Source organism: Paroedura picta, chromosome 9 (genome assembly GCF_049243985.1).
Source record: "Paroedura picta isolate Pp20150507F chromosome 9, Ppicta_v3.0, whole genome shotgun sequence".
Classification (NCBI taxonomy): Eukaryota; Metazoa; Chordata; class Lepidosauria; order Squamata; family Gekkonidae; genus Paroedura; species Paroedura picta.
Window position 1 is genome coordinate 80,788,580 of NC_135377.1, and position 17,555 is coordinate 80,806,134.

The window sequence follows — 17,555 nt, forward strand, 5'->3', positions numbered from 1 at the left end:
TTCCAGTGACTCTTGCCTTCTCCTAATGTGACCAAAGGACACAAGTACAACAGAATTCAGAGTTGATATAAAACAGGACTCACTGATTTCTCTTTTTGATTGTCCACAGTATCCATCAAACACTCCCCCAGCGCCACATTTCAGATGAATTAATGTTCTTCCCATCCAATTTCTTCATTATCCAACCTTCATACTTATGGATAGTAGTGGTACAAATGACCAAATCACTATGACACAAATTACTGTATCTTGATCTTGGTCGCAAGTGGCAGTCCTTATACTTAAGAATCTTTTCTAGCTCCTTCCTAGTTGCTCTTCCCAGTCTCAGCCTCAAACATTGTTCTGTTTTCCCGTATTTGTTGACATAATCTTGTTAAGCATTTGATGGACTCCATTTTTGTGGCTGGGAATACTTCTACTGATACCCTAACTACCCTTGAAGAATTTTTTCTCCTGGATATCAGTGTGCCTTCCACTTCACTGTCAAAATTGAAGTAGGCTTTTCCTCAAAACTTTCTTCTTAGAAAGAATCTCTCATCCTTTCATCTCTTTAATATAGTTTTCAGTGTACCATTTCAATCTTCTTTATTTTCTGTTCAGTTGATATTAGAGGCGTGCAGTTTATTTTTCACCATATTTCTTTGTTCCAGTCTATTGGAACAGGAGACATGTCAGGATTCCTGGGGATGAGGGACACATTTCAATACTGGAAGAGCATTCAGATCCTGGATTTTTCAGAAATCTTGATTGTTCTTTCTTGGTCCAATAGACATGAACTGAAAAACACGGAGAAAACATAAAACCAGTGGCAAAGCTGCTAAAACCAGCCAAGAGATGGCTCAGCTGGGGTTCTTGCGGGCCATCCCTTTAAACTGGATTTCCCAAAAGAACTCAGCAAGCAGCTGATCCTGTGGGGATGACACTCTCTACAGACTCTGTGGGGCTCCAGGTGAATGTGGGTGTGGCTGAATACCACTGGCCTTTATCACCATCTAAAGACTCTTGTCCTATATTGGCTGCATTAGTGCTTTCTTTCTAGATTCCTGGTGGCAATGTGAGCATACTCAGAAAAACATCTGAAAACTCCTGCAAGCCCCATTCACCAGACTTTTCTGTGTGCACCACCTCTCATTAAGCAGAGGTAGCTAGAAGTATGGTCTCCTCTTCTAACAACAAAAACTCAAGAGGGCTTTGTTCATACTGGGGAATCTGATTTCCCTGCTGGTGCATCACTTGATGGCCCCTGGGATTTGCCCACTGTGTGACACAGAGTGTTGGATTGGATGGGCCATCGGAACCACTGTTGGCTTACTGTTGACATGTTATTTTATGACTGTGTTATATATTTAGACTGTTCCATGCATTACCCCTGCAATGTTTTATTTTAACCATCCTGAGCCATATGGGAGGGGGGTATAAAAAACTAATAAATAATCTAGCATCATCTCTGGTTTGTTTGCCATGCAATAATTCACTGGACTGTCACGCTACAACAGGAAACAAGCTTCCCTGGGAACTTAAGTCCCATTAGCATCACTGAAAGAGACATCCTTAAGTGGGGTGAGAAACGGCCAGTTAGCATTGTGTCTGTGGGTGTACACTTCAATTTGTCATGCCCATGTCGCCATTACAGCAGCTGCAGAAATATGGATGAGACTGATTTCTGGGAAAGACCAAGCACTGGCAAGGGCTCTGCTGTTTTGCCTCAACTCATCTCTCCCGTTCCTGTTCCATTTGATTATCCACAAAAGTGTGGAATCCGCAAGCCCAAGACATCCCACAATTTATTTTTAGTGTATACAAGGCAATGACTCGAAGCCACTGATTTATCGTCCAGAATGTAGGCCAGCGAGAGGAATTATGATTGAAATAATGAATAAGGGATAATGAATTAGCCAATAAATTATTAGACACAGGTAGCCTTCTCTGGATTATTAGATGGGACGATAAGGAAGCCTTTTAAAAAAACGGACAGATGATACTTTGCCTGTCCATGAAACAAAGGGAGGAAGGTGGTGAAGCCCAGATTCTTTGGTTTCTGTGTTGGACGACATAGAGCTGATGGACACAATTTCTGGTTGGTTCTGGAGTTCTATTTGGTGTTTATCGGGTGTCCCATTCTGTTGATGGCATTGACTCACTCTGTGAAATCTGCTGTGATTCCAAATGAGAAAGGCAAAGTATAAATGAGGCAAATCAAAATAAACACATAAGTTCTCTATTGTAAGACTGGTTCCCCTGGAGAAAATGGGTGCTTTGAAAGATGGACTGTATTGCATTGTACGCTGCTGAGGCTGCTCTAGCCTGAGGACCCATCAGCCTCAGCTGGTCACCCTTTCTCCTCCACTGGCCTCTTCTTCTCCACCAGACTCCTAGATGAGTCCCTATTGGGAGATTCAGGTGTTGGAGGCATCCTCAGGTGATGTGGGGGTGAGCTCTCCTCGGCTGCCTCACAAGAAGGATCGAAACAGACTTTACAAGAAAGAACAAAACATTTAAGTGGCTAGGAGCACCCCCAGTCACTCTGGTTTTGTACCTTTCTGTTGGAGTAGAAATCCGGGGTTCACAGACCCTTTAAATTATTGCTTTCTGCTCTGCCCATGAACTGGCATAAATCTCACTAACTGCCTGGAAAGTTCATAGAAATGCATGATAATATGAACTTTGGTTTTCCATCTACAAACAGGGGAAAATTCATTGCAAGAGTTCAATTTGTGCCCATCCTTAATCATGGCTAGTAGTCACTGATAAACCTATCCTCCATTTAAAGCTGTTTATTCCTGTGGCCATCACTACATCACTACATCTGCTTTTCCCTACCCAAAGGAGGCTCAAAGTGGCCTTCCCATTCCTCTCCCCACAGCAGACACCCTGTGAGGTGGGTGAGGCTGAGAGAGCCCTGATATCACTGCTTGGTCAGAACAGTTTTATCAGTGCCATGGCGAGCCCAGGGTCACCCAGCTGGTTGCATGTGGGGGAGTGCAGAATCAAACCCGGCATGCCAGATTAGAAGTCTGCACTCCTAACCACTACACCAAACTGGCTCTCTGTATTTAGTATTTACTCATACTAATGAGTAAATAATGAAAATTGTATTTTCTGTCAAAAATACTTATTGCATCTTATGAATCCCACGACTAAGTTCCACCCAGCACTTGTGCATGGCCTCTCGATCAAGTAACTAGCCGTTGTTCTGAGGCAGGAGTCCTGACTGTTGCCCATCACTTCTGTTGTTGCGGTGTTGATTTTGTCCACTGTTGTGGGGCATTTTGCATGATTATAGTGTGTTCTTCATCAAAGGGATGCCAGCCTCGAGGTGGAATTCCAGCTCCTCTCTAGACTACAGAGCTCAGTTTCCCTGGAGAAAACGGATGCTTTGGACGGGGGACTCTGACATTGGACCCCACCACTGGCAACTTCTTGTTTAAATCTGAGCTGTCCTTGAATCCCCCCCCCCACACACACATGGAGTTCCTCTTGATTGACAATGCTGCCTGCCCTCTGGCTGATCTCTGAGAGGCCAGGATCCCCATCCGCATTTCTGGCCTCTCTGAAAGCCAAACTGCAAGCTACCCCCCTTGCCCAAGGCATTTAATCTAATCTGATCATTATTCTGATTGACTGTAATAAACGGAGAACTTGTCAACATCTCCCATGGAAGGGGTCAGACAAGTTGATAATGTGCAAGGCTGCTTCCCGGGACCCTGGGGAGACTCTGCCAGCCAGGAGTGGTGCGACTGACCTTGATGTACCTGCGGCAGCTGAGCATAAGGCAACAGCACGTGTTCATGCAGCGGGTGTCTGCAGTAAAAACCAGGCAAAAGAATCGAGAATTAAAAGCATTAACAAAAATCTAAACAAATTCCAGCGAGCAACGCCGATCATCGTTAGAGGTGAGACAAAGAGTCATTCCACACACGTTCACTGTGCTTTTGCAGCTGGATTTTCCTGTGCAAAACAAGAATGTCTACTCCTGAAGTGCATTAAAAGTGCATCATCCAATCCCTGTCCCCCAAAGCGTAATTTTATCTCAGTTAGCAGCCTCCGTGGAAATCTGGATCAAGGCAATGCATTAGGTAGGGGAGGCAAGTAATGTTCTTACTCTGTCGCCTCTGTGCACCACTCCATTAAGGCTTTCTGCATCTGTGCAGAGAAACACTTTGGGGATTCTTAGAGCAAGCTTTTTCTCCATGAGAACCTCCTACGAAACACTGCCTCACACTGAGCATGCTCTAAGAAGCAGGATTCGCATAACCATTTCCCCTTTATCCTCTTTGGTCAACAAAATGGGACACTCAGGAACTAAATGTATTAGGATATTAGAAATCTGGAACCACCAGATAGAGCTGAAGCAGAACAGAAGTGCTCTCATGACTCATGAAGTGACACAGAAATGACATAACTGAATCCTACCGTGCAATGGTACCCACCAAAGTCTCAATCATTTAGCCAAGTAAGTTTGTGAACCATTTTGTGCACTGCAGTGCAGAAAAGCCATATTGAATAGTTACAGAAGCCTGGGAGAGTGGGCTTATTTCCTGAACTCCTCAAGCTCCTCCAGAGGCAGAGCTCAGACAACTGAGAGCACGTGGAGAGAGCTACTAGGGAGAGTTGCTGCTGACCAGGTGAGGCTATTGTGCTGCCTGGGTGAGGTGATTGCTGGGTAATTGTTGGGAGGATTAAAAAGGGCTGCTCCTCACCAGAGGGCGAGAGACAAAGGGCTCTTGGCCTGTGGCTCTTAGCCTGGGGTTCTTGGCCGAGCAGTTAGAATCAGTAGATTATATTTCCCTAGTACTTGCACTGCCTAGACATTACAATGGACCTCCAGGACACTCATCCCATCATCTGCAGTGAGTGTGACATGATTGCCTTCCTCCCAGAAGACAAGATGGACTACAGCTGCCCCAAGTGTAAGCTGGTAAGACTTTTGGAGGAAAAGATTAGGGGACTAGAAAATAGAATTATTACTCTGACCCAAAGTAAGAAAGGGGAGGAGTTCATAGTCCAGAGCTCTGCAACTTGGAATAAAGAGAATACAACCAGTCTTGAAGAAGATAAGGAGATTGACCACAATAGGGAGCCTCTGCAGGCAGTTCGGAAAAAGACTGAACGGCGAAGGGCGAGACAGTTCTCGGGGCCTTTGGAGCTCCAGAATAGATTTCAGGCCCTTGCAGAGGAGGTGCAAGGGTCAACAAGGGAAGAGGTCCCAAAACAAACTCTAAGACAAAGGGAAGAGACCACGGGGACAGAAGGAAATGGAGTTGAGAAGAAAAAAAAAGAAGAGTACTGGTAATTGGAGACTGCTAAGAGGAATGGATTGCCATGTGGCTGGGCCCAACCCCCTAACCCAAGAGGTGTGTTGCTTGCCAGGGGCAAAAATTAAAGATGTTTCAGAAAGGCTGCCCAAACTCCTCAAATCTACGGATCGCTACCCATTTGTGATGGTCCATGTGGGAACGAATGACATGTCCCTGAATACCATCGCTCCTATTAAAAAAGATTATCAAGATCTGGGGAGGAAGCTCAAGCAAATGGGGGCACAAGTGGTATTCTCTTCAATCTTGCCTGTCAAGGGAAGAGGAGTACGTTGGGAAAGGAAGATAATGGAGGTGAATCACTGGCTGCGTAGTTGGTGCCGGCAGGAGAGATTTGGTTTCTGGGACCATGGGATAGGCTTTCTTGAGGAAGGCCTACTAGCACCTGATGGACTGCACTTACCGAAATTGGGGAAGAATGTGTTTGGCAGGAACCTGGGGAGATTCATCAGGAGAGCTTTAAACTAAAGCCACTAGGGGAAGGACACGATCAACATAGGGAGTGTATGGAAGGAAAACGATCGGAGGCAGCCCAACCGGCAAGGCCAGCTCATAGGGAACCAAAAGTAAAAGGATTCAGATGTCTTTATACTAACGCCCGAAGCATGGGCAATAAAAAGGAAGAGCTGGAACTTCTCATGCTGATGGAAAGGTATGATCTAGTAGGCATCACAGAAACTTGGTGGAATGATTCTCATGACTGAAATGTAATAGTGGATGGATATGAACTGTTCAGAAAAAACAGAATAGATCGAAGAGGTGGAGGAGTGGCACTGTACGTGAGGAAAGGGCTTACCTGTCAGGAAATTCTAGTGAAGGAGAGCATATCTACAGTGGAAAGCATCTGGGTGAAAATAAGCGAGGGGAAAACAAACAGTGTGGTGGTTGGTGTCTGCTATCGACCGCCTGACCAACGAGAGGATGTGGATGCTGCACTTTGTGAGCAGCTTGAAAAAATATCCAAGCGGCAGGACCTTGTCATCATGGGTGACTTCAATTTCCCAGATGTGTGCTGGGAAACAAACTCTGCGAAGCGTCCTCAGTCATGCAACTTTCTGACCTGCCTGGCTGACAACTTGATTTATCAAATGGTAGATGAACCCACAAGAGGTTCAGCCATACTGGACTTAATACTGACCAACAGGCAAGAGTTGGTAGATGAGGTGAAGGAGGTGGGGACCCTAGGGGGACGTGACCATGTCCTCATAGAATTCCTTTTGAGATGGGGAGCCAAGGAAGCTTGTAGCCAGACGCGGATGTTGGATTTTCGTAGGGCAAACTTTAATAAACTCAGAGAAATGATGAGTGTCATACCATGGACGAGAATGCTGGAAGGGAAGGGAGCATGTGAAGGGTGGGCGCTACTCAAACAAGAGCTATTGCATGCTCAATCAATGACTATCCCAGAAAGACGAAAACACTGCAGGAGCTCTAAGAAGCCTATTTGGATGAACAGAGAACTTCAAGAGGAACTAAGAAAGAAAAGGAAAATGTTCAGGAAATGGAGGGAAGGACAGAGCTCTAAAGAAGAGTACCTACAGGTTACTAGGCACTGTAGATCAATCATCAGAAAGGCCAAAGCTGAGAGTGAGCTAAGATTGGCCAGGGAAGCTCATTGTAACAAGAAAAGATTTTTCAGTTATGTGAGGAGCAAACGTAAAGTAAAGGAGGCAATAGGCCCACTGTTGGGTGCGGATGGACAAACTCTAACGAAAGATGCAGAGAAAGCAGAAAGGCTTAGTGCCTATTTTACATCTGTTTTTTCCCACAGGTCAAAGTGTTTAGGCACATCTAGAGATGGCTGTAACCAAAGGATAGTGTCTGGGTGGCAGGTTAACATGGATAGAGAGGTTGTCGAGAGGCATTTAGCTGCACTGGATGAGTTCAAATCCCCTGGTCCGGATGAAATGCACCTGAGAGTACTCAAAGAACTTTCCAGAGAACTTGCACAGCCCTTGTCCATCATCTTCAGAACCTCTTTAAGGACTGGAGATGTTCCGGAGGACTGGAAAAGAGCAAACGTTATTCCGATCTTCAAAAAAGGGAGGAAGGATGACCCGGGAAACTACAGACCAGTGAGTCTGACCTCTGTTGTGGGGAAGATAATGGAGCAGATAGTAAAGGGAGCGATCTGCAAACATCTGGAGGACAATTTGGTGATCCAAGGAAGTCAGCATGGATTTGTCTTCAACAGGTCCTGCCAGACCAACCTAGTTTCCTTTTTTGACCAAGTAACAGGTTTGCTGGATTGGGGAAATTCAGTTGATGTCATTTACTTGGATTTTAGTAAAGCTTTTGACAAGGTTCCCCATGATGTTCTGATGGATAAGTTGAAGGACTGCAATCTGGATTTTCAGATAGTTAGGTGGATAGGGAACTGGTTAGAGAACCGCACTCAAAGAGTTGTTGTCAATGGTGTTTCATCAGACTGGAGAGAGGTGAGTAGCAGGGTACCTTAGGGCTCGGTGCTCGGCCCGGTACTTTTTAACATATTTATTAATGATCTAGATGAGGGGGTGGAGGGACTACTCATCAGGTTTGCAGATGACACCAAATTGGGAGGACTGGCAAATACTCCGGAAGATAGAGACAGAGTTCAACGAGATTTGAACACAATGGAAAAATGGGCAAATGAGAACAAGATGCAATTTAATAAAGATAAGTGTAAAGTTCTGCATCTGGGTCAGAAAAATGAAAAGCATGTCTACTGGATGGAGGATACGCTTCTAGGTAGCAGTGTGTGTGAATGAGACCTTGGGGTACTTGTGGATTGTAAACTAAACATGAGCAGGCAGTGTGATGCAGCGGTAAAAAAGGCAAATGCCATTTTGGGCTGTATCAACAGAGGCATCACATCAAAATCACAAGATGTCATAGTCCCTGGTCAGACCACACCTGGAGTGCTGTGTGTAGTTCTGGAGGCCTCACTTCAAGAAGGACATCGATAAAATTGAAAGGGTACAGAGGAGAGCGACGAAGATGATCTGGGGCCAAGGGACCAAGCCCTATGAAGATAGGTTGAGGGACTTGGGAATGTTCAGCCTGGAGAAAAGGAGGTTGAGAGGGGACATGATAGCCCTCTTTAAGTATTTGAAAGGTTGTCATTTGGAGGAGGGCAGGATGCTGTTCCCGTTGGCTGCAGAGGAGAGGACACGCAGTAATGGGTTTAAACTACAAGTACAACGATATAGGCTAGATATCAGGAAAAAGTTTTTCACAGTCAGAGTAGTTCAGCAGTGGAATAGGCTGCCTAAGGAGGTGGTGAGCTCCCCCTCACTGGCAGTCTTCAAGCAAAGGTTGAATACACACTTTTCTTGGATGCTTTAGGATGCTTAGTGCTAATCCTGCGTTGAGCAGGGGGTTGGACTAGATGGCCTGTATGGCCCCTTCCAACTCTATGATTCTATGATTCTATGATTCTAAGCTATTCCACAAGATAGGGAAGGAAATTCAGAAAACATCTGGATGGGCAGATGTTGATATTGCCCATTTACAGGTTGGATCCCCTGCCAACATGAGTGGAAGTAGTGGCAGAACATAGAGTAGGGATAGTCAAACTGTGGCCCTCCAGGTGTCCATGGACTACAATTCCCAGGAGCCCCTGCCAGCGAATGCTGGCAGGGGGCTCCTGGGAATTGTAGTCCACGGACATCTGGAGAGCCGCAGTTTGACTACCCCTGGCATAGCGGGAGAGGTCGTTCCACAAGTGAGGGGGAAGCCAAGGCCATGAATGGTTTTGTATGATTGCCAATACCTCACACTAAGCTTGGTCAGAAAGGTCCTTCACAATCTCTGCCTTCTCCAACCATTGTTACCATTGCCTTTTCAGGGTCAAGTATTAATGTGTTCAACTCTTAGCCAGTGACCGACCCATGGCCGGGCAGTGAGTGATTCAGGACCTCTACTGAATCACCAGGAGATTTGGATAAGCCTATATAAAGCTGCGTGGTATCAGCATATGGATGACAATCAACACTCAAGCCACAAATGATCGGGCCTAAGGGTGTTGTCAGAAGCTGGTGATTCTGCCATGTATTCATGCATTCCATTTCTTGGGCCCTTCTGCTTTGATATGCATCGAGCCATTTGACTGCGCCTGTCTGAATCCCCCTGGAATTTCTGCCATGCATAATGCTTGTCCTGTGATGCTGCCCAGATGCCTGCTTTTGACACCTCAAGGTTGCATCCCGTTGTTTGGTTTATAACTGCTAGCTTTCTCACAGTAATTCCCTACCTCCCTTTCTCTTCCCACTTCTCCCCCGCGCACTCTTAGTTTCCCCTTTGTAGTTAGGTTATCTGGAGTGTTTCGTCTTCCTTTGAAATGCATTTTGTCACTTCCCACGGGAGGGGGGGAGAAGCATTCTCCTGTTCTCCTGAGCCCCTGGGGAGGGTGGTATATAAATATAATAAATAAATAAAATAAATATATACACAGCCCAGGAGCCAAGAGCCTAAGTTCTGTCAATGCATTTGTACCGGATGTCTTCATTCCTTAATAAAGAAACTTTCTTATACAGACGTTTGGCTTACTGGGAAACTGAGCACTCTGACATCTGACAGCACCCTGCCACTTGTTTAATTTTCAACCCTGTACCTGTCCCCATTTGTCATGCCAAGTGATGTTAGTGGGCACTTGGGAGGAGGGGAGTCCTGGGGATTGTGGGGTTGGTGTGAAACGTCCTTGGTATCCACTGCCTTTGCTATAAGGTCTAATCTGGCTTTTTCACAGGGAATTATATCTTTGATCCTGCATATTCTGTTTCCTCACTCATGGGATTCGGGGGGGGGTGGGCAGGAGAAAGGGGTATAAGCACCCCGATGCTAATGTTCTTTAGTCTTGGCAACATACCAGTCAGGCCTACTTGCATTCTTCCAATAAAGTAGCCTTTGCACCAAGTCAAGGTCTCTTATTGTGACAATCAGTAGAAACCTTGTGGATGTTTTTTCTCTTATTTCACTTGTATGGCAGCTCTAATCACGCTTAAGAAATGTAAGTCGTGTGACAAGACAATTTTGTCAACTCATTTCCACCAGCACAGTCTTGTGTGAGGTTTGAGCGGATTGCTTTCAAAAAGAAAACTCCATTTGTAGGAAAGCTTCTTTACTGTAAAGTACAATGATGCTTCATCCCCAACAGTCCTTGCTAGGACTAAGTCAGATGACTCTAGCCCCCCCCCCCCCCTTGTTCCCCACACTAGTCTTTTTGGGCATGAAGAATTGTGACGGTGTTTTTTTGCTAGCCACATTCCACATTGATAGTGTTGTCATAGTGATTGGATGAGCAAAGAGTCCCCACAACTAACTTTTTACTTTAAAAATTCACACCTAAGACTTCTCAGGTAATCAATTGGGAACAGAACCAGCCTAAAATGACAGAGTGAGATACTTGGCAAAACAGATGTTAAATGAAGGCAAATAGCAAAGACAGGCATATTTTGATATCCGGATCCCCCAACCCCTCATTCAACCAGGAGAAGATTTGCTAAGGTATGCTGAGTGAAAATCCTGGACCAGCTTGGGATCCTGCACATCTTGTACATTTGGACAAACACCACAAAGTGGATTTCTGTCCACATTGTCAGAAACTCATAAAGGAAAACTCATAAAGGGAAACCAGGGGCTCTTGCCTCCATAGCCTCAAAATAGGAAAGGCTCCCATTATGCTACCTCTCAGCCTCCTGTTCTGACTTCTGAAGGCCAAGCTCTGTCTACCCTGTTGGATGATTGCACAACCCACTCTCCAACCTGAGCAAAGAAGGAGGACAGGAGAAAGGGAGACCAAAGTTTTCTTATGTCTGAAAGACGAACAAAATTTATGGCGGGGTGTGAGCTTCCATGAGTCCAGCTAAAAGTGCATCTTCAGCTGCTCCTGCAAGGATTTGAATGTTGGTACCAACCCTAGCTGTTACTTGTGTGCCAACTTTGTCAGCTGCGCATACCAGCACCATCTTAGCAGATTGTGTGCGCCGAGCTCATCTTCCTAAAGAAACCTGTCTTACGGTCTTCTCAATCTAGAGCAGGGGTAGTCAACCTGTGGTCCTCCAGACGTCCATGGACTACAATTCCCATGAGCCCTTGCCAGCAAATGCTGGCAGGGGCTCATGGGAATTGTAGTCCATGGACGTCTGGAGGACCACAGGTTGACTACCCCTGCTCTAGAGCACTCCACTGCATTTCGAGGAAGAGCAGCTAGAAGTCAATGGTAACCACAAAATTCAGCATTAAACACAGGGCTGGCATCAGCATAACCTGATGTGGGGCAGCTGCTGGGGGAGGACTTACTGGGAGAAGTAGGGAGGCCCAGTCAATCTAAAACAACATGTCTACATCATTGCTCACGTGACCTGCCACCATCAGGTCTGAGAAGTCGAGGCAACATTCTGGTATTTGGTGAAAACACTATGATAAAGTTTGCTTCTTTTGTAGGGTTTTTGCCCAAATACCAGAGCAGTGCCTTGATGCTCCCCAATGTGATGATGTCACTTCCAGGTCTTATGAGCTGTGATGTGGACACATGGCTGGATGTTGGATTGTTCTCCCTCTTTTGGGAGTGGGAGTTGGGGAGTTATTTTTGTTTTTTTTTGTCCGCCATCTTTTTTTTTTGTCCGCCATCAGGAATAGGCTGCCTAAGGAGGTGGTGAGCTTCCCCTCACAGGCAGTCTTCAAGAAAAGGTTGGATACACACTTTTCTTGGATGCTTCGGGCTGATCCTGCGTTGAGCAGGGGGTTGGACTAGATGGCCTGTATGGCCCCTTCCACCTCTATGATTCTGTGATTCTATGATCTTGCTATTGTTTTGGGTTGACTGTTTTATGTTTTAATGGGGGGGAGTATTGGTTTTATTGTTTTATTGCACTAACTATTGTAAAGGCCACTTGCCTTTTTATTTGTAAGGGAGGGGTGGGGTGTAAACCTAATAATAAATAAAGGGGGGCTGGCAGCAAAGGACCTCTGCCTCCACTGGGTGTGGGGCTGGCAAACCTACATATAGGAGTTGAATGTAGCAACTAGTTTGGCTGTTATGAACCTTGAAATATACAGGAGGGGCTGAAGGTAGCTCACCTACAGCCATTGGGATAGCTTCAAGCTAAGGAAAGCCTTGAATCTGGTACTTCCCAGCACTAGTTCCCCCTTCTTAGCCACTCTTCCACAGCAGTTCTCAATACGCAGGTTAGTACATATTTAAAAGCAATTACTTTTCAGAGGCCGATAGTGTAGCTAAACTGTGGTGAGAAAAGTATTTTGGGGGGGGGGGGATTTCAAATGGCATGCATTTTATGGTGTGCAGTACCAAGGCACACGGCGTGGCCTGATACATTAAAGTGTTTCTTGCATGGTCTTGTGCGGTGTTACCAATTTGAAATGAAATAGGTGACACTTGGCCAGCTCCCACAAATTGCAAGAAGCAGAAAATCAATAGAAACCAATGGCAGAAAATGAGAAAAAGTCTTTAAATAAATGCTGAATTATGTATGTGTAGTGGTACTAATCTTTTTGGGTCAAGGTTGAGCATACCAATAGGGCACCGAAAGGGAAATCACACGTCCACTCCAATACTTTCTACAGCTGTTAGCCCGTTGCTCAATTATCTACCACATTATCTACCTTTCCTATTCCCTCTGTTGTCGTTCACCATGCACGGTTAAAAAAAATCATTTGTAAGTTCCTTGTAGAAGGAACCCTTCCTCTTGATTCTATTATTTTCTAAAGGCTCTGGTCTGGATGGCCCAGAGCCAAGAAGCCAAGCAGGGTCTATCCGGATTAGTCCTTGGGATGGGAGACCAGCAGCAGTAGAAGATCCAGTGGTGCAGGGGTAGTCAAACTGCGGCCCTCCAGATGTCCATGGACCACAATTCCCAGAAGCCCCTGCCAGCGAATGCTGGCAGGGGCTTCTGGGAATTGTAGTCCATGGACATCTGGAGGGCTGCAGTTTGACTACCCCTGCAGTGTTGTGTGCATATCAAAACTGTCCGTGTATACACAAAGCACAAGTTCTTGCCATGCCAGATTTTTTTTTGATTCCGCTGTGTGCTGTACTGTTATTTTAGAGTTAGCTTTTCTTGCCTTTCACACTTTTACTTGACCAAAGGGGATGCCTACTGGTTTCTTTCTGGTGCCCTCCCACAGGGGGCAGTAAATTTCCAAGCACCACAGGGGGTGGGTGGGTGGGTGGGGGCTCTGGGGATCATATAGGTGGGCAGGGTAGGGGCGAATTTCAGTTTCACGTTGTGTACACCTGTTTCATTACTTTTCTTCAATAAAGATTTTTTTTCCCCCACTGAAAGACGGGGCACTCAAATAGGCATGCTGTTCAAAGAACAGGGGGATGACACGTATAAGAATGATCTATCTATTGCTACTGGGGTCCCAGTATGTGAAGAAGAAGATTGGTTCTTATGCCCCGATTTTCTCTAGCTGAAGTAGTCTCAAAGCGGCTTGCAGCCGCCTTCCCTTCCTCTCCCCACAACAGACACCCTGTGAGGGAGATGAGGTTGAGAGAGCCCTGATATTACTGAAGAAGAAGAAGAGTTGGTTCTTAGATTATGCTTTTCTCGACCCGAAGGAGTCTCAAAGAACCTTACATTGGCCTTCCCTTTCCTCTCCCCACAACAGACACCCTGGAGGAGGGGAAGAAGAGGAAGAGGAAGAGGAGTTGGTTCTTATACGCCACTTTTCTCTACCCGAAGGAGTCTCCTGTAGTTAATCTTCCCCCGTAGTTAAATGGCCCGATTCACTGTTGGCCAAATTGCCAAGCCTTGATTCGAATATGATTTGTCCACGTGGAGATTGGGCAGTTTAATGTTTAAAGAGACCGAAATTCCCCTTTTCCATCTATTGCATGTCTGGGGGGGGGGGGGGGCTGAATCCAAAATGGTCCGGGTTTTTATTGCACGTGCCTAGTTGTAGCATTGAATCAACCACTGGAGGAAGCAAAACACATGCAGAGCAGGACTTGAATCTGGAGCAGCAGGACCACCCTGATCACAGGAGGAATTCCGAATGGCCTTTCTCCCTCTCACCCTTTCATGCAGGCCCTCGTTTTCTATCCTTTTTAGAGCTAAAGAGAACTCAAAGCCCGTCCCTTGCATTCCGGCATCCCCCAGCCTGACCAAGAAACAAGAGCAGAGGTTAAAGCTCTGATGTTTGGGTGATGCTTAATTCTGGAGCTATCAGAATCACCAAGGGATTCCACCTACTCATCAAATTCAGACCCTGCAGTTTAGCCACAAGATCTGGCATAGCTCAGCCTTCCTCAGCTTTTTTACATTTGAGGAACCCCTGGAACATCCTTCAGGCTTTGAGAAACCCCAGGAGTGGTGCAATCAGGCAGAATATGGTTGGGAAGCAGAGCTGTGGACACGCCTACCCGAGGCCCCCGCCTCTTCCCACCAACTCCAGGCCGATCATTGGTCATTTGAGTGGGGGGCAGGTTGACATGACCCTATATCAGGGGTAGTAAAACTGCAGCCCTCCAGATGTCCATGGACTACAATTCCCATGAGCCCCTGCACTGTTTAAAAATTGAACACATATTAAAAGTATATAAGAATTAATGAATTCCCGCCCATTCAGGAATCCCTTCCAGGGCCATCAGGAAACCCCAGGGCTTCACAAAACCCTGGTTGAGAAAGCCTCCTCTATAGTCCATTCTCATCAGACCTCGGAAGCTGAGTAGGGCTGGCAGGGCAACGACAGACCACCTCTGCTTCTCACTTCCCACAGACGCTGCTTTTTGGGACCGCTATGCATTGGCCGTGACGCGGTGGCACATGCCTGCACTGTCCATCCATAGTCCCAACCCTGCTAAGTGCTGGCATCGATTCAGTTTGACCACATAAATGTTGTCCTGCACCGGCAATCCCAAGCTAGTGCCTAATCTCCCGCAGCTCATAAAAGGGCGCTGGGTTAGAAGGTAAATAAAAACCCTGTTCAAAGAACTGATGCTATCACCTCTGAGGACAGCAATTTTTCTGGCCAAAAGTTATCAGAGTGGAAAGAAGCAGAGACAATATGCAGGGCTTCTGTTGAGAAATGAGTGGAAGCTACAGTCCGCCAGATGCCCAAATTATACACAGGTAGTTCAACACGTCTCTAGATAAAAATTACTGTGGTTCCTGGAGAGACAGGGACATTTGTCAAACTATAACCAAACTCCCACCCCCCTTTACATTAGTAAAGTTATGAAGCCGAACTTTGGCAGCTGTTCACACTAGTCTATTTGTTAAGGGAAAGAGTTGTGGAGCACGACACGCTAGTTTATAGCCCTCTCTATCTATAACCAGATGTGTATAACCAGGAATATCTTTTAAGCATCCTTAATACCCGTACAGAAAGGTTCTGCCATCATCCTCAATCACGCCAAGTTTTATTGACATGCTCTGGCCAGACGATCTTCTGCATGCTCCGAACATGCATCTCTCTTGGAGAAAAGGGTCTGAATTTTCATTCCTCACCTGGATGAGGTGCAGAGAGCTGTTTCCTTCCATAACCACAGGGTGTGTGCATGCAATTTTTTTTCTTGGACTTTTTCTATCTGGGTCTACTGGATCAAAAAAACAAAAAACATTAGAATCCCCCCGTCAAAAATCAAAACAAAACAAAAAAACCCTTAAACACCAATACCTGTATAGTATTAGGATTTGGGATTTTTCAAAAATCCTGAATTTTTTTTTATCCAATACAACCAAACCGAAAAGACTGAGAAATAAAATATCAATAAATAAAGAGAGACTGCCTGAAAGAGCTCACCTGGGGCTATTTTGGGTGGTCCCTTTAAACTGGACTGCCCAACGGAGCCCGCCAAGGAGCTGATCCTGTTAGAACTCTTTCTACAGGCTGTGCTGGGGCTCAGCTGGGCAGCCCTGTTTAAACTGGATTGTCCAACAGACCCCAAAAAGTTCTCCTGACAGTCTAACTCTCAGAGGGTATGTGGGCCACATACCTGCTTTGGGGCTACTTGGTCAGGGCCCCCTCCCTCCCCTGTAAACACACACACACATATACACACAGAGAGACTCCCTCCTTACCTGTTGGTTTCCCAACCCCTTCTCCTCCTTCCCTCTCTCCCAAGCAAACACACAGATACACAGAGACTCCCTTCCCTCCCCCCTCCCAGTTAGTTTCCCAACTCCCTCCCTGGCTTTCCTTCCCTTCCTCCCAAGCAAGCACACAAACACAGACTCCCTCTCCTCCTTAGCAAGCATGCGCAAACACACGCACACACATGCACTTGCAAGCACACCCCCCCTTCCCTTCCCTTCTCTATTTAATTTTTTACCCTGGGGCTGCCTCTGCCACTTCCTCCGTCCTTGCTGGCATTGCAGAGGCTGGCTGGGCTCCCAGGGGGTGGGGCAGCCTCTGCCTCATAGGGAACATGAGCGCTTCCTCAATCCCCCATTAGCATTGCAGTCACTGTCTGGGTCCCCAGGGGTGTGCTGCAGTCTCTGCCTCAGCCTCCTGAGCTTGCTTGGCCTCTTCTGAACACTTCCTGGGGTGGGACTATAGATGTCCATATTCATAAAGTACTCATGGGAATAGTCCATATTCATATCCATTTCAGGAGGTGCACCATAAGATGTGTCTCACATCAACAAGCAGCTGGTCCTATGGGTAGAAGTCACCCCCATGAGCTTCTCTGGCGTTCTCTTTTATAGTTCCATAAAACAGGCCAAAACAGCCTCAGCTGACATGGCAGGAAGAGTGTCCCCTCTCAGCTGTTTTGCAGGCTTCCTTTCTGCAGCCCCTTGAAACAACACCTATTTAAAGAGACTGCAGAAGCAAGTCCCTAAACAGCTGAGCAACTGAAGCAATCTGCTCCAGCCTCTCAGCTGTTGCTCAGGTTTGCCAGTAATTCCTGAATATATGCAGGATTTTCTACCAGTTCTCCTTAAAAATCCCAGATATATTTGGGATCCTGCAATACATCCAAAAACTACCAATTAGGTATTTTCCAGGTACATTTTCAATTAGGGCACCCCCCCTACTAATCACAGACATCCCAATCTTTTTTAGTAAATTAATAAACAGCATCACAACAAATATGTGGTATGATGATGAAGAGTGGCTAGTTCCTTGCTAGAATAACAAAATTTGTCCTTTGGATTCAGTTGTCATTCACAAAAACATGGGGGGTATTGCATGCATGTTTTTTGTTCTTTAAATATTGTAAGCCACTCCAAGTCGCCTTGTGAGGTGTCTGTCTGTCTGTCTATCTCTAGTTTGCTATCATCTATCTCAGAA

The 17,555-nt window shown here is 46.0% G+C and overlaps 1 long non-coding RNA gene across 1 annotated transcript; it reads right to left on the reverse strand.

The window, feature by feature from the left end:
- Nucleotides 1-784: 784 nt before the first annotated feature.
- On the reverse strand, nucleotides 785-17,012 carry LOC143844298 (uncharacterized). The gene is made up of 4 exons (XR_013233937.1): nucleotides 16,594-17,012; nucleotides 15,770-15,858; nucleotides 3,743-3,801; nucleotides 785-2,154 (listed from the first exon to the last, which is right to left on the reverse strand). It is a non-coding gene; the product is annotated as an uncharacterized LOC143844298 (long non-coding RNA).
- Between the last annotated feature and the right edge of the window lie 543 nt (nucleotides 17,013-17,555).